At 42.1% G+C, this 18604-nt stretch overlaps 1 protein-coding gene across 1 annotated transcript in view; it reads right to left on the bottom strand.

The window, feature by feature from the left end:
- Positions 1 to 13222, bottom strand: part of LOC311032598 (uncharacterized protein) — a 145183-nt gene extending 131961 nt beyond the window's left edge. The window contains exon 1 of the mRNA XM_084039499.1: positions 13219 to 13222. The gene's annotated coding sequence lies outside the window, so the exon portion shown is untranslated. The remainder of the gene's footprint in view (positions 1 to 13218) is intronic.
- Between the last annotated feature and the right edge of the window lie 5382 nt (positions 13223 to 18604).

Genomic DNA, 18604 nt, shown 5'->3' with positions numbered 1-18604 from the left:
TAGTAACCAAACGTTTGTCTCCCCCTCTGGTAGTGAGTGTAATTACACAAACACTGTTTGCTTTATGAAGGAGGCCTGCAGGTTAGCTCGCTGCATCTTAACCGTCACCTGCAGTCTTTCTGTCAGACGCTTTCTTTAGCCTTTAATTGAGCCTCTGAACTCTACTGAGTGAAATACAAGAAGACTTAATCGGAATTATGTGAACTTGTTTGGCTTCAATGAAACCGATGTTCATTTATTGGTAAAAGTACTCCAGCTGTAATACATGTAAAATCTCGCCTGAAGAGGGAATTATAATTCAAATAAATGTAGTACCAAATAGTACAATATTTACTTCTGAATTGTAACGGAGCATTAGAAGATTACAACGTAGCTTATAATGGAAATATTAAACTAAAGTACAAGTACTTCAAAACCATAGGTAATTGAATAAATGTACTTTGTTCAATTCCACCAATGGAAAAGGTGCTGTGAAGTTAAAGTCGTTGGACTTTCATTTGCGCTTCTAGCTTAGCCACTAGCCTAGCTTATAAGGGTCAAGTGTCTTTATAATTAAGTATAATGATTTGACACCTTTGTAGTTGAGCGACCCAATTCCCAGCCAACCTTATGGATATATTCACCTGCTTTTAGTCTTGAAAAGGTAAACCAGCCACTAAGAAGAGATGAACGTTCATTTAATTTCCTGTCATCAGTTTAACAAACAGAATCTAGGCTAGCCTTTCATATTAGATTCAATGTTTTACCATTCAGGCTCCCTCATGTGGCTCAAAGGTGAACTGCACATCTCATTCTTGAATAAATTACTATGAAAGAAATAATTCAAATTTATTTGGCGCCCCTAATAAAATCTCATCGGGCTTGGAGGCATCTGTTGGTTTATGATTTTGGGCTACATGCTATAACAACAAGTGACTTTACTACAAACTGTAAAAAGGGCTATAAACCGTTCACTGGAAAGACGTCACTCCAATCCTCACAGTTACTTATCTCAAATCGAATTCCCTGGAGCAGAGCCAAGAATTGGTCCAGGTACTCGCGGGCCACGGATGTGGCATCACATCTCTCTGGTTTCAGGTTCAAAGGTCACAGAGGTCAAGCAGCGGGCATGCAGGTGCTTCATAGCCGTGAGAGGGAAGCGAGGAGGGAAAAAGCAGAGACGTCTGTGCAGAGAACCACAATCACGCAAGCTGCGTGTGGTTTCCAGCTTCTCGCCAAGACCTCTCACTCTCCGCGTCCCAGACTCTCTCTCTCTCAGAGTTATCCAATCCCCCCGTCATCACCACTGGCCGCCCTCCCCACTCCCACTCCCGACCGCACACAAATGGTTTGAATAAGAGGTCTGCATGACTGGGCTGTGGCTGCAGATGAAATCCCGAGGAGTGATAGTTTACTTAGCCTAAATACCCCCGATTAGACAAATTGAAACATTGTTGTTATGCGGTGGAAACTCAAGGACCTATTGGCCGAGTCCGTTCACCCTGTTCCGGAAAAGGCTTCACTCGCGTACTTTCGTCATGCAAAAACCACAAGTGGAAAAAAGCAAAACAACAACAAAAACAGGGAACAACTGCAAGAAAATCAACGAATATCCTAGACCAAAACAACAACAAAAAACAGAAAATGTCACACAGAGATGATTCACAAAGGAGGCAGGCACACGCGACTCAGGCTTCTGTAACTACTGAAAAACATGTCCGACCACAAACGTTCTGTCTTGACTTATGGTATGCCTCATGATGTCACATTTTCCTCTCGTTTTGATCGAATCCAGCTCCACACACACAGCGGCTGCAGCGACGTTTCTCCTCAGGATTCATCACAACCTCCTCTAGAAAATAAAATAAATCAATCACGGTGTCACCTTTGATGAAGAAATCGTTTAAACGTCTCGACTTCCGATTCCTACGGTGTTTAAAGTCAGCCAACTGTGAAACCTCCGTCATCCCATTAAAAGCTGTAATTTGTAAGGCCACGGAGACCTTTTTCTTTTAACTACTTAAATATTACGGCACACACACATGCACTGCACATGCACACACTTAGTAATAATACACCAGAATGATTCCACCAGACTGGAGCTAAACAGCAGTGGAGACTCATAAAGAGGAGCAGTAGCTGCTTCATTCTGCCAGCGAACTCCGTCTGGCCGGGCAGTCTGGTGTCAGCGCTCGGCGGCTGGACTGGAAATAAAGCCGCTCTGCAACTGGAAGCATCGCCATTACCGACACGGCCAGCCTCTGTCTGGTGACGAAATTATTTGTCAATTAATGATCGGATTAATTGTTCAATACTTTGGTTTGTGACTAAATTCCGGCAAAACTAATGACATTTCCATCAGCTGGATTTTGTGTTTACTGCTACTAAGCTAACGTTAGCATGCCCATGTGCTAATCCAAGAGTGAACATGTAATGCTAAGCGCTACATGTGCTTAACATCCACACGTTAGCATCGTCACTGTGAGGGTGTTAGCATTTAGCTTAAAGCATTGGTGTTTCAAATACAGCCACACAGAATTCATAAAGAAACTATCCGCAAAATTAGCACAGTTCCCATCAGCCTCAGTTCTCCTTTGGGTCATTCCGTGTCATTTCATCAAATTTCTGAAAATCTTCCCACCTGACCATCTCAGAATGTCCTGAAAAAATTCAAGTACAAAGACACACTTGTTAATAGGATTAATCCAAAATATTAGGTCTCTACTGTCAATAGTTTTCTCATGAAACATCATTGAAAGAAGGGTAGTTTAGACGGTTTTTGGCATCATGCTCTGAAAAGCCATTTTTAAAGAGCAATATCTGGAAAACTATCTTACCTGTGGCCTTCAAAATTTTTACAGAGTATATCTGTTACTAATAGCCTCCAGACCTGGAATATCAGGGATGTAGCTCAATGATAACCTAGTATGGTAGGTACTTAAAAAGGGGCTTGTTGAAATAAAGTAGTACATTTGAAGAGTGGCTGAGCTCCCATTTTTGCAGATAAAAGATTTCTATCACTTCTGCCTCTATCTCTGGTGTTGGCTTAAACATTCTACAAAATATGGTCTCTCTTAGATTACTAGTTTCACAGATATTAAGGCTCAAAAATGGAAGTAAACACATCTTTGCCCAACTTCAGAGTCATATTCCAAAAAACTGACAACAAGTATCAGGTCCAAACTTACTTTTTTTGAAAGATCATATTCTTGTTAAAATCATATTAAAAAATCATTAGGGTGTTTTGCCTCATTTTGTCGCAGTGATTTTTTAAAATCCTGATATTGGTGGGGTTTTTGTGTCCGGTTTTGGTACTGCATGTCTTAATATCCTACAAGTAAACATCACAGCAGGGCAATTCAAATGTGTTTTTTACCATTTACCAAAGACTTACATGTGACTAAATGCTACTGATAAATTTAGCCTCACGAAAACATTAAAATATAGCACAGTTGTAGTTACAGAGGCAATAAGTCCTTGAATGTGAGGTAAACATGCTGAAAGCAGCTTTTAATGTCTTAAACCATGAACAAACACAGCATAATATTGAAGACTGTACATTTTGTCATACTTTAAGTATCTAAATTACACAACCAAATCAAATAATAATCTTAATTTGAGCATAAAGATTTAACATTACAGTAGAAAAGTCTCCAAAGTTTGATATTGAATAACAGTTTGTCTCTATGCTCACTATGAGACAATATGTGAGTTGTGTGTATGATCAGAAATGGTGGATAGGAAGTATCAGAGATGTTTCAGATGAAGATGAAGATGTACTGGTTCAGTTCATGCACCCACATGACCCTACCAAGAGTTTCTACTGGCCAAGAAGAGAAGACATGTGCAATGTTCCACTGCAGCATAGAATTGCAAGATTTGACGTTCCCTCTACAGAAACTGGGCGCATGTATGCCATCAAAAAAGATGAGCACAACAGAGCAGAGATGTACATTAGACAATTTGTAAAGTGACTGACAAATTAATGAATGTGACGAAGGAATTGGATCTAAAAGATGAAAAATGTGTGATCCCTCATAGTGAGAATAGAGACGAACTGTTATTCAATATCAAACTTTGGAGACTTTTGTACTGTAATGTTAAATCTCATGCTCAAATTAAGATTATTATTTGATTTGGTTGTGTAATTTATATACTTACAGTATGACAAAATGTACAGTCTTCAATATTATGCTATGTTTGTTCATGGTTTCAGCATGTTGAACTCACATTCAAGGACTTATTGCCTCTGTAACTACAACTGTGCTATATTTTAATGTTTTCGTAAGGCTAAATTTATCAGTAGCATTTAGTCACATATAAGTCTTTGGTAAATGGTAAAAAACACATTTGAATTGCCCTCCTGTGATGTTTACTGGTAGGCTATTAGGACATGCAGTACCAAAACCAGCCACAAAAACCCCACCAATATCAGGATTTAAAAAAAAATCACTGCGACAAAATGAGGCAAAACACCCTCCTGATTTTTTAATATGATTTTAACAAGACTATGATCTTTCAAAAAAAGTAAGTTTGGACCTCATACGTGTTGTCAGTTTTTTGGAATATGACTCTGAAGTTGGGCAAAGATGTGTTTACTTCCATTTTTGAGCCTTAATATCTGTGAAACTAATAATCTGAGAGAAACCGTATTTTGTAGAATGTTTAAGCTAACACCAGAGATAGAGGCAGAAGTGAAAGAAGTCTTTTATCTGTAAACATGGGAGCTCAGCCACTCTTCAAATGTACTACTTTATTTCAACAAGCCTCATTTTAAGTACCTACCATACTAGGTTATCATTAAGCTACATCCCTGATATTTCATGTCTGGAAGCTATTAGTAACAGATATACACTGTAGAAATTTTGAAGGCCACAGGTGAGATAGTTTTCCAGATAATGTCGTTTAAAAATGGCTTTTCAGAGTATGATGCCAAAAACCGTCTAAACTACCCTTCATTCAATGATGTTTCATGAGAAAACTGTTGAGAGTAGAGACCTAATATTTTGGATTTGTCCTATTAACAAGTGTGTCTTTGTACTCAAATTTTTTCAGGACATTCTGAGATGGTCAGGTGGGAGGCATTTGATGAAATGACACGGAATGACCCCTCTATTAGGTCACAAGGTAGTCCACAGGAAAGGGCGGGACTTAGCCTCTCTATAGCCTGAGAATCTATTATATCAACAATGCCTTTGCCCACTTCTTCCGGCATGTGGCGACTCAGCAGCAGTTTCCCTGCAGAACTAAGAGAAGATTATGTCACTTCTTTTTCCACCCTGAGCTGCATCCACTGACCTCGGGGTGATGTTCAGCTTGAATTACGTCACCTTGATGGTGCAATTAGAGCGTCATGGCTTTTCATGCCGAGTCCCCTCAGAGGCTGGAGCGAGTCTGCGCCTAAATATGGCAAATGAGGTCTTTCGGACTGGAGGACGGCGGGTAATAGCGTCCTATCGTGCGAGTGAGCCTTTCTGGGTCTTGACGACACAAGTGCAGGTGTGCTCTCGCATACACGAGCCCAACAGAAAAGGAGATGAAGATGGCGTGCAGCTAATTGGATGAGGATGGGTTCAGGAGGCGTAGGGATACTCAGCGATCAGACCAAAGGCCTTTGGCTGTGGCATCTTGAGTTCAAAGGACAGATTTTGGAAAATTGAGGCCTGATGACCTGGACCGGGGAGTAAAAAGGCCTCTGGTCCACAGTGAGTGCAGCTGTGGTGGACGAGACGGAGACTCAGACACAGCTGCCGCGTCACCTCGGGAAAGTGAGCGCAGAGAAGAGTCGGGGTCAGACTTCAAACCTGTTTAGATATCCATGTTACATACAGTATAACTCTGTTTAACAGCATTGCACCAACATCCTGATGAATGATATCTAAATGGTTTCACCTTCATTATAACTGATTGTGTTTTACAATTCATTCTTGGGTCTATAAGATAATGGAACATACCAATCACACACACACACTATATATATATATATATATATATATATATATATATATATATATATATATATATATATATATATATATATATATATGCATGATCTGTTAGCTCCAATTATTAATTGATTCTTTGACTTTGAAACAGCAGTTGTATGTTTTTGTTATTTGGACTTTCAGGTCAACATGGTAATTTATTCACATTCACTAAGGAGATTGTTTGAAGCACAGGAGTTTTCTATTATCTGTCTTACACTCTATATTCAATATGCAGACCTTATTGTCCCTGCCCGTCTACCATCCATCTTGTTTAGCTCCACGTTTTTGTTTTCCATCCGTTCACATTTCTTCGCATCCGTTATTGAAATGAAGCTGTTCTCGTGGCCGTGTGATCAGGTCTGAGAGGGTTCAGTGCAGCTATGCAGAGGACAGCCAGAACCGAGGGAGTAGCAGCCGAGTGTGTCGGAGGGGATTTCGTGTGGACTCTGCACCGTCCCCTTTCAAGCACCGAAACCGCAAGGACCTGCAGAGAACCGGCTCCAGTTCCTCTTGACGTCAGAGCAGCATGCTGTGAACCCTCACATCACCGGGGCGGATCGATCATTCTCTCCTCGTCTCGTTATAACGGTCTCATGTCCAAGGCTTTATGATACACTTGAGCTTGATGATGTGCTATCAAGTGTTTGCTTCTACGTGTTTATTATTGTGTCCATATGGCTCCAGATATGTATTTTGGGAAAAAGACTGACGCAAGTCAAACATTTCTGCTGCTTGGACCATTAAAATATAATTACTTTTGGAGTGTGTGCTTCTGATTTGACTACAGATTTATTGTTTTACACTGATAAAGGAAAACAACAACCTATTGTGTTGTTTGCAAGTGCAGGATTTATGTGTTGAGTCTGTCAGTAACAGTTGAAATGTTTAGTATAGTGTATAAATGCAGAGCCACATATTGTATCTGGACTTAATGCACATTTCATAAACTATTTGAATGTTAAAACGAGATTTAACATGGCACACATCAAAGAAAGGAAAGTTTCGAGAGGGTATATGAATGACATTCACATCTGTGTCTAGACAATGTTGCATGCTGGTCTCAAGAGGGCACTAAAGGGCACTGATGCTGATCCCTTTACTCTACCACATGACTTCATGTCAGAGCACTATGGGACACCTCCATGCTTCACTCATAACCCAGATGCCTTTCCTGTTACCTCAGGCGCTGCTCTGTTGTGACCCCTAAAACTCTTAAACCCTCACCTACCAGTGGCAAGGCACCATTCCCCCCTTCTGGCCCTTATATGTGTGAATGCACTTATTATGATGATAATGGTAGTTTAAAGTTTGACTGTAATGTGAATATGTGATTATTTGGGACTCTATCGTTTCTGAGCAAATATTGAGTTCTATTGAGTTCAGTCAAACTTGATGAATGCACGTCAGGTCGCACTAACGGGGTCAGCAAGTCTTTGGTAGACTGATAGATGCCACTGGAAACCAGTTCTGATGCTTAAATTGTCTGATAGTTTTAGTGACTTTCTAAATCGGACATGAGCCACACAAGAACAACGCTGCAATGCGAAGTGATTCTGTCATAAAAGGCTGCGTGGGATTATTACAACTTCTAATATCTTCAAGTTGTAGATAAATCCAGAAGTCTGAAGTTGTGGTTTGTTGGGTTTGTCCGTAAAATGACAACTGTTAAAATACTTGTTTTTTAATTGGAGTTTGGATTGGTGGGTGCAAGGATATGCTAACACTGTAGCTGCTCTTAATGTACTTACATTTACATTTAGGTCATTTAGCAGACGCTTTTGTCCAAAGCGACTTACAATAAGTACATTTGTACTTCATTGTTATTTATTAAAATAATTACATATTGTCGATATATATCCGATCCAGCTATTTGAGTCAGTATCGACAGATATCGGTATCGTATCGGTGCATACCAAACAGACAGTCTCTGGTTTAAACCTATAGATTTATATAGTAGAGTAGTTTTGTCTGGTCTCTGTATAAATATGCGGTACGATTGTCGATGGCTACTTCACTTTCCCCCTACATTTCTGATTCTGCAATGTCAGTAATGACCGCTGAATAATTTCAACACTGATTCCTCGACATGGCGGCACGACAACTTTTACACAAATTCTTGCATCATTTGCTTCTCCCGGTGTCTATTTGCATCTTTGCATTAATTTTTTGTTTGTTGTTAATCAACATCACCTAACGTCCTCCTTTGCTCCCGTCATAATTTCCTCAGCCACTGGGGGTGCTTGTTCGTGAACAGATCTGTAATTTGCTGAGACGACTGACGTTTGATGTTCTTCTTGGGAGGACGCCCTCTTCGGAGCAAAGCCCGGCATTTAGAGGGCCGCTCTGTAAGTTCACATGAACTCGGTGAACTCACTCGTCACAGCCTGACCATGCAAAGCCACAATATGATCATGCTACCACATGCAGCAGGATGAATTCACAAAGCTCCATTTTCTTTTTTTAACTCCACTACCGCTCGTGCTGCCTGGATGGTCTTCGTGATCCTCCCCACATGCCTGCCGGCCCCACCAGCACTGCCACCCAGGCCGTCCCCTCTCGGGGGCCGAGAGACATGAAGGGGCTCTCTCTGCCACGAGAGGCAGGCAGATTTTCCACTGGTTTAATGAGAATCACAGACAGAAGAGAGGAAATGTGCAGGGTATTTATAGAAAAACGAGAGGAATGCAAGCCCCCTAATTGTGCTTAGTCTATCTCTCTCCTGCAGGACCTGCTTCGCCAATGCCCCCCCCGACCCCCCCAATTTCTACATGGACTCAAAGCATGTGAAGTGGAGAGAAAGGAAACGTGTGACAGTAAAAGAAAGAGAAAGTGTTCCCACACCAGATGTATGTATTTAACGTACACTTTTCTTTCTTGTATTAGCCATAAGGAGATTGTGTGAAATGGGTTTCGTGGGAGAGACTGTTTTTTGCTCAATTTCCTCCCTCGTCTTCTTCTTCTCTGAAATATTATAATAATATATTATAAAATGTTGGTCGGTCGGCCACTTTGGTCCGGACTGAAATAACTCGACAGCTATTCGAGTGATTTGTACACACATTTATGGTCACCAGAGGCTGAATTCAAGTCACTTTGGTACACTCTAGCGCCACCATGAGGTTCACGTCCCCCTCTGGTTGAACTGTGATCCCTTAACTTTTCCTCGAGCAACATCATCAGTTAACAATTAAGTTCATGATCAGAAATCTATCAATTATGACAACATTGCCATCAGCCTCAGCTGTACTTGTGTTTAGTGCTAATTAGCTAATGCTACTATGCTAACAAGCCAATCCCAGATGGTGAACATAGTAAAAATGACAGCTACGCAGCATCGGCTTGTCGACATTGTCATTTGGAGCATGTTAGCATGCAGATTTTAGCATGTAGCTCAAAGCACCAGTTACTGTGTGCTGTAATAGTACATGAAATGCCTATTTTGTTGTTGCAGCATAGCATAAATTCTTGCAGAAGCAAAAAAGGCGCTAGGCACTTAGCTTAATGTCGTGTTCACATGATAAATGGAGGGACTGCAATGAATAAGAAAACGTTCATCCTACTTGTTACACAGAGATTGTTCTGTCACCAACAGTTGGTTTCAGTTGAAATTCTATTGCTAGAAGCAACCACTACAGACATTGCTAGCATACTATTCGTACAATAGAAATATAATAGGGGTAGAACGGCATCGTCAACAACTGGGACGCACTTCTCGAAACAGACGGCAGGCTAGTTAGCTATGTAGGCTAGTTGTCTTTCTCTGTTTGAGTATGCAGTGTGAGTTTACTGCACATCCTCAATTGCCCCACAATGCATTGCATCTGGATGCCTTGAGACCAAAGGTCCTGTGAGATTTTTTTTTCATATGACTTTGAGCGAGAAGGTAAACAGTTAAGATTCACAATATCTGGTCCATTTACCCAAATGTACTGTGACATTTTCTTTACACTTAAAGGGAAACATTCAGCCGTGCTGTTGTTTACGGGTTGTTGAGTAATGGTTTACAGGTCCAGCACATTTGAGATCAAATTGACACCGCTGGTTTATGTATTCCACTCATTTGACTTTTACAGCCTCGACAGACACTTAAATACATATTTGTTTACCAGATGAATCACTGTGTGATGTGTTGGTCGTATGCCACTTGCTCACTCACTCATTCATTATTCCCTCCGAGGTTACTGTATAGTGAGCAGGATATTTCAGACACTTTATAAATCACGATTTTCACCATGACAACGACTTGTTGTAGTTACGTATGTAGGAAAACAAAAGGACTGATACACTTCCTGTCCCTGAATCGCATCTGCCATGCTGAACTCAATTAATCAGATTGTCTCACTTAGTTGGTTAATGATGACATTTTCTAACTAATGTAAGATAATCAAACTCTTGCATGGGGATTTCTTTTCGTGAATTCGTATAAATGTCAACCCATAAAGCCGAGCTGCAGCAGATCAATTGAATTAGAAAGAAGCTTTTCGACCGGAGACGTAAAGTTCCGTCTGCAGCGAACAGCAACTCAATCAATTTCCTTTAAGTTAAATCCAAATATGTTAACAGTAGATGACTTCATGAGAACATATTTCATTTCCATTACAAGTATTTTCCATGTTTCGTTCTTTTCCTCTTAGGAGGTGACATAGAGGTCAGGTAAAAAGCCTCCCTTTCCCTCTCCTGTTACTTCACAAAGGCATTCGTGTTGTAAACGTCCGCACGAAGCTCACCGACCAGCCTGTGAGGGTTAACCTCCAAGCAATTTTCAATACTCCCTACGGAGTTCATTAATCGGCACTGGACCCCTTTTGTTTCTCCGACTTTAGGAAAATCTAAGAAGCGAGATGATGCAAATGGCTTTAATGAAACACACACTCTTTCCTCGGTGCAGCAGTGTGACTGTGTGTTTATATCATGTTTGTCCTTTGTTGTCACTTAAACACCGGCCCATCCACCGCCGCCGCCGCCCCCGCTCTGCAAGGTGCACTCAGGAAAAAGGGGCTTTCCACATCAAAGTGGATTCCTATCGAAAAAAAAAAACCGCTACCCGAGAGACGCAAAGTGGAATCAGACTCATCTTAAGTCAGTGATTAAATACATTAAACAAGGCTTCATAATCAGTTGAATTAGCTGGATAATACATCACAGGGATGAGCAGCATGGAAAATACGTGTAATCTACTCGGTGAAAAACACTCCCAAACACACCAACATAACGCACGAGCGCGTGCTGTCAACGTTATGTCATTTTGCATGCGACTGGCCGCTCGAAGCGTACACATCCGTGAGTCCCAGATCAGCGGTGTAAAAACACCCAAACACCGGCCGCTCGACTGTTTGGATTTCTCCGTAATGAGGTATGATGACGGATTGAGCTTGTGACGACTACGAGATATTACATATCGACCAATGGTTAGCTCTAATTTTGGATTGTTGTTACAGTAGTCCTGCTCCCCAGGCAAAGCACTCTGTCATTTCTTTATTTATTATTCTGCAGGGCCACATGGTGGTATTTACCCTCAAACAGACAGCGGAACGGGAAGGCTGAGAGATTGGATCTCACTATTTACTAAACAGGGCAGTAATACACCTGTTTTTGCCCTTAATCTCCGCCTGACCCCTCGCTGTCCTTTTGTCTTCCTGTTGTGTTGAATGCCATTCCTAATTTTCAACACAAGCTGGTCAGTCCTTAAAGATGCAATCGTTGCGGTCAAGAGATACATAAGTTAACAAGAGACAGAGCTAACAGCTGTTAGCATGTGGACCACCAATGAACGACTAACTGTTTCAAGGCTTGGTGTTTCTGCTGCCTGACCTGAAAGCATCACGTCTGGTGCTGTTGTGTCGAGTGTCGATGCCACATAAAACCCCCAAAACAAGGATAGAAGGATAACTGATGCAACTACCACACACAGCTTTAGTTGAGCAATTAGGTCAGTCACTATTCATCCAATTTAACCTTTAAAATATCATTGTTCTTTTGTGTAAATTGTCTATTTTAATGTGGTACTACTGTTGATTTTACCCTGTATGTGAAGCACCTTGAGATTTTGTTTGTATTTTAATGTGTGCTTTATAATTTAAACACATTTTTAATTGTTATTACTATTATTAGTCTGAGTCTGGGTCTGAATCTGCGAAAAGTGAAACCTACACTGAATTCCTTAAACCAGGGCCACCAGGGAGGGAGTCCTCTCTGATCGTATAGAAGTCTATGAGAAAATGACTCTACTTCTCTCTTGATTTATTATCTCAGTAAACATTGTAAACATGAGTTTATGGTCTCAATCTCTAGTTTCAAGTCTTCTTCAATCCAGCATGATGTTCATTTAGTACATTATGGTCCATTTAGAGTCCAACAGACCAGAAAGCAGGGGATGCTCTAGGGGCGGGGCTACCTGCTGATTGACAGGTCGCTACCACGCTACCAATGCAGTTAGCTACTAAGACGACTTTAACACTTAGCTGTAAAGTTACCCTTTGATCATGAAGCTAACTTTGTTAGCAGCTTCACACCAGAATCCAGATGGATCCAGATCCAGTAAGGTTGCTGCTCGGGGTGTGTTCATCAGATCCACCCGTCGCTCCTCCACAGTCCAAATATGGTCACTTCCTTCACTGGTTGCAAGATGGTGACAACCAAAATGCAATACTCAAGTCCACACATCAATGGGTGAAGTCACGACTCATCAAAGTGACAGGTCACCAAAAATATGTCATATTCAGCGACGGTGCTGTTGTACTGAGCACCACCCTCTCGTGTCACTTCCATTTGCAAAAAAACAAAAAGAAGATGGTGACAGGCAAAAAATCTGTGGTTCCACCTTCATTAATTCCAGGTTGTGATCCAAGTTGTCATGAAATCTTTTTTCACAATAAAAATGAAAACTCTTTTTTGTCAAGAACTGCAGGTGAAGATAGATATTTGATAGAGACTGGATGCATTTCTATCAAATAAAAAAAAGGAATAAAAAGTTTGAAGTAGAGATATTGATACGTCTCTTGTGTTGCCTTTCAGATCTGTCTTTTATTCCCTGAATGATCCACTTGACTGGATCAGTTCAGGTCAACCATGATAAACTGTAATAAGCGTTTCCTTGCCCAAAGCTTACCTCAGAGCTCACGCTGTTCTCCGGGGCAGTGAGCATTAAACAGTCCGCACAGCTAAGTGAGCCATAAACTTTATGTTATGATCTGATTATTGACCTTCCTCTAATTGATCTTACTGTAGAAGTATTTGGGTAAAACAGTTTCCATGGGTTACTTGTACAGCTGGTGCCGCCTCTACAGGTCATTAAAATGTCCCAGTATTCACCGCAAACCCCAGTTTTTCTTACTTTGCTACTGTGGTATAACACCTTGTGTCTGTTTTTGCACTGTGGTTTGACCCGTTCCATGTAAACTCACAGCAGTTTCGACAGTCTGATTTCCTCCTCTAAAGAGGTTCGCACAACCTGCTCCGTGAAGCACAAAGTCCCGATATACAGAAGATCTGTCACGGTGATATCGTGAGGATCATTTTATCTAATAACTCCTATTTTCCTCTGCGACTGAACTGACAAATGGGGCCACAGATGGTTTGCTGTGCGCTATCCGTGAACGCCATTAAAAAAATTAAAAAAATGTCAATGATTTATCCCTTGATTAAGAGTGTTTGCTTTTCTAAACCGCTCTCCATTGATGTGAAAGTTAAAATACTCCCAAGTTTTAATTCAGTTAGAACCTTTCAGGCTCGGTATAATCAGAAAATGCTGTTTGCATGAGTTTCTCATTCGGGGTGTTGTCTTAATCAAGTTAATGCTGGAAATATTACAGTCCATGTAAATGTTATGTCTGTGTACGGCTGCCAAGGAAAGGCCTGATTATTGGCCAGGTTTTTGTCATGTCCAAGACGGGCTATGGGAAGTCGTAAAATAAGCACAGAAAATGATCTATTACATGAAGAAACGCTTTGAAAGACACTGACAATGAGACAATAAAAAATAAAATACTTAGAAGAAAAAAAAGTTTTGGACCTCAGTCAGAGAGAGAAAGTCTGGCCTGCCATGTTGCGTTATTCAACACATTTCCTCCTGAACTCACAGCTGTGCAGGTCATTAGCAAACAGTTGCACGGGAACCGAAGGGCCTGCCAAAAAACCTCTGCTGCAACTCCTGCTGTACATCCTGGGGTCACGGCAGGCCTCCGGGCCCGTATCCATCGGAGGTCTGAGACTTAAACAAGACACTCTCAAATGTAGGGGGCTACTGGTAACGACAGATCCCCGAGGCTGGATAGGATCACGGCTGCTGAGTCGGTGACCTGAGACATGAACAGTAGGAAGTCGATAGTGGCACACTCATACTGAGCTTGGCCAAGAGCTGCTGGAGAGATGAGGGCGGTCCACTTCAGACTTGACGTACTTTGGATTAGAGTGTTGAAAGTATTAACTCGCCTGAACACTTGAAAACAAAAACATTCAAGGCTCCAGGTGACTGGCGGTGTCGGGCTTTGTAGGTCTTGAATGTTTTCTCCAAAACCCCAATGGTCTGAGAAACGTCCCACTGGACTGAATTCCCATTTGTCCGCCCATTGTTGCAAAGACACACAGCTCAGAAAATATAACACACATGCACGGCACATGGCTAATTATTGTGCAGAATGATGTCGTCAGAGCTTCCACTATGGTGAAGGCATTACCAGCTCTACTCTACCTCTGATTGGCTTACCCTGACATTCTAACCCCAATTCACACTCCCCAGGCCGAAACATGACCAACAAAGGCAAAGAGTACTAGACTGTTATCAGATATTGTTAGCGCTACTAATGCTAATGTTTGTATGCTAACATGCTTACAAGTTACACATCTTAGTGTAGCGTGTTAGCATGCTAACACACACAGTAACGCTGAGGATGATGGTCTTCATCATCAACCAATAAGAATAAGAATTCTGACCTAACGACGGAACTAGATGAAAAGTCAAAAGATTCATCCTCTGGGGACCATTCCTTTCTGCACAGATTTTCAGGCAGTATATCCAATATTTATCAAGATATTTCAGTCTGGACCAAAATGTTTGACCAACTGAAATCGCCATTCCACGACCCTCCACTAGCTTCATGGGTGTGATGGGTTTTACACTGATGACAACTAGCCCCAAAGGGACTAGATGTTCGTTAGAGTCCAGAGTCCAAACATCCACAGCAATAAATATCCTTTTGTTTTGTGATCGGCTTCCCGGTGGCACCTCAGCAACGTCAATGCCATTTAAAAGCCACCACAGTAAAAACACTCACACAACACTTTTCAGCATTGAACAGGGCGTGAGGAACAGACAGATCTTTGATGCCGGCAAGTCATCCTGCACTAATGCTTCCACCGTGCTGTTGAGATGCTGTGCACCACACACACACACACTCCCAATCATCACATGAGGGTTACCAAAATACATTTGCAATGGAAGGTGACCAACGCTGCACGTTGTTCTGCATGTTGCCATAACACATGAGGTGCCTGTCATGTCATTCTGCCCGTGTGTTTACCAGCAAAGGCAGACATGCCACGTCTATTGTCACCATACTGCCCACGATGACAGGCTGCCTTTTGAACATATAGAGCTACAGCAGCAGGGCTTACAATAGAAACACCACCTCCTGCTGATGTTGTGACAACCACAGTCATCAAATACTTTAATGGGATTATGACAAAGGACCATGTGCAGAAAGCATGTCAGCCATGTCGGAGAGAGACTTTTGTTGTACCTTAAAAACACGATCAAGCCATGTTTCTGATGACACAGCGTTTTTGAGCAAGCAAAACACCTTTTGAGAAGAAATGAAAAATGCCTTCTTGAAACCCTTTTAGATCACATCCACGCTCATATCGGGTATCTATCAGTAATGCGCTGCCTGATCCAAAATAAGCAACAACAAAAAAAAGTGAGAAAATGTCACTTCAAATAAAATGTATGTATGGATGGTTCATATAAATATTTAAGTAATAATTATTTTCTAAAACTTCATTGGTTGAATGAAAAGGGGGTGGGTTATAATTTTGTTTTCGTTCATTTTGCGGTCAGGTTGAATGACGGCATTGGGCGAGGTCGGGTCACATGTGAAAGGACATCACTGGCACCTATTTAACAATAGATGCAAAAAAAAAGGAAAATCAATTCCTTTATATTATTGTATCACAATCCAATCATCCTTTCTTCCCAGAAAACTAATTATGATGTGTGCTTTCGTAAGCTAGTGCCAATTAACAATATGAGATTCTAAGCCTGCCCACTTTTGAGGGGTCCAATCCAATGCTTAACTGGGTTTAAATCCCTCTTGTAACAGTATACCGCTCAAAAATCCCATTTCACACTACAGAAGATGAAGACCCTCTGAATTGTGTTTAACTGGGATTTTAAAGCTTTAAAGCAATACATTTTAATTTTGTGTAGATTTTGGCAGTCCCTGTGGACAAAAGCGGTAGTGTTTGTGAGCAACAATCCCTTAAAGGAAAACACCACCGCATTTCCATACTGAACTATGTTCTGCTCTGATCTTAGACGAGGTGATACATACCTCCCTCTCCTCTGTGCGTGCACTCAATGGCTCTTGCGCGCACTCCGCGCAGCGCTAATTTGCTAGCATGTAGCTTGTCCCAGTATATTCCTGAGGATCCAAAGGGGGGTGAAGTTAGAAGCGACCAAGCACTTCCACGTTGTCCCTATTTAAATACGGTTACGTGAGTAGTTACACGACCCAAGTTTGGTTACACAAAATGAAACATGACAATTTTTCTAAGCGGATAACAAGGATAACTATATAGTATGGCGGAATAACAACTGGAAGCACTTCGACGTCGGCGCAGTAATATCATCACTCAAAACATGACGGGACTATATACCTTCTGCTTGTTTTCACAACCCTGTACGATGCACGTTATAACCATGATGTTTGATTGTTCACAAACTATCTTACTACAACCTGATGCTTCCTCAACTGTGCACAAACTACTACAGGTAGTGCAGGCGACGGCGTGCAGGTCACGTAGGTTCTATTGACGGAAGTAAGAGGGGGAGCGGAGTGATGATATTACTGCGCCGACGTCGAAGTGCTTCCAGTTGTTATTCCGCCATACTATATAGTTATCCTTGTTATCCGCTTAGAAAAATTGGCATGTTTCATTTTGTGTAACCAAACTTGGGTCGTGTAACTACTCACGTAACCGTATTTAAATAGGGACAACGTGGAAGTGCTTGGTCGCTTCTAACTTCACCCCCCTTTGGATCCTCAGGAATATACTGGGGCAAGCTACATGCTAGCAAATTAGCGCTGCGCGGAGTGCGCGCAAGAGCCATTGAGTGTACGCACAGAGGAGAGGGAGGTATGTATCACCTCGTCTAAGATCAGGGCAGAACATAGTTCAGTATGGAAATGCGGTGGTGTTTTCCTTTAAGAAAAACCTTATTTTACTGCAGTAGGTCCTGGTTCTCCCGTGCTTGACTTCTCTCCATTAGGTCCAGCGATATGGCCAGGGCCTCCAGCAGCGTGATGTCTGTTGGCACCCTGTGGTGACGGGCGGCATAGTGAGGCGAAGCTCTGCTTTGGTTGCTGTCGTACGCGGGGCTCTCCACTTCCTGTCGGAGCGCCCACTGCAGGATGAACATGGCAGTGAAGCTGGATCTGGGTCAGTTCGACATGATGACACAGATGACAGGGATTAATAATAATTAAGTAGAAATAGCCAGTCTTCTCACTGTTGGTCTCATTTCCTTATATAGGTCACGTAGAGGGATCTGTGTTACATTCATTCTGTTTCATAAGCAGTTAAAAGGTATAATAAGTGTATTGCTATTGCCCTGTCAATATTATTATCTTTGACTGCATTTGCACCGTTGCCAAAACACACCAGAGTGTGCATGTGTGAAGTTCAGTGCTGCATTTGAAGCCTTCTTTTCCAAAAAAAGCTGAACTCCATTCGCAACCCCAAAAAGCTGCCCCCCCGAGGGCCATCGTTATTCAGCGTCTGCTGTTTGTCCCCGTGTTTGCTCGATGTGCACAGTCGGCTCTGGTGACTGTTCAGAGGGGTCTGGGTTGAACGAGACCACACGGAGCCCCAGATCATGTTGATACAGTTGCCTACCCCGAGGCTTGACAACAGCCCCTGAAGAGAGGGGCCACAGAAATGGATTAGGCCCCTGGCACTGACCCTCTTCCCTGTTCCCCTCCCCCCAGACTGAGGGGGTCGGGGCCCTCACAGCTGAGCTCAGAGTCCAGCCGCAGTCCTGCTGGCCATATCCTACTGGCCTGTATTCTCCAACTGGACGTTGATTATTTACCTGCTGCAAGGGCGCCTGTTTGATCTCTTGTCGCCCCCGAACGTCTTCCTGGAAACGCCGCAGACACGTGACACAATCACATCGCATCAGTCAAGAGGAAAATCACCTGAGATCTGAAAGGACGTTGACATTTTTGCCTCGCTCCTGCCGAGCAGACTTTACATCATAATAATTATGTTGAAACAGGGAAATAAATCCAGCCATATCTGGGCCGTCGCCATGGAACCTTCTCACCAATCAAGTGGATTTGCACAACACACAAGACCACCCTTCTGCAGAGGAAGTACTGTAGATCTCTCACACATGAAGGAAAATCTGAGTCATTGCTCAC

This window comes from Eutrigla gurnardus, assembly GCF_963514095.1.
Source record: "Eutrigla gurnardus genome assembly, chromosome: 22".
NCBI lineage: Eukaryota > Metazoa > Chordata > Actinopteri > Perciformes > Triglidae > Eutrigla > Eutrigla gurnardus.
This window is presented reverse-complemented; position numbering and strand designations above follow the sequence as displayed.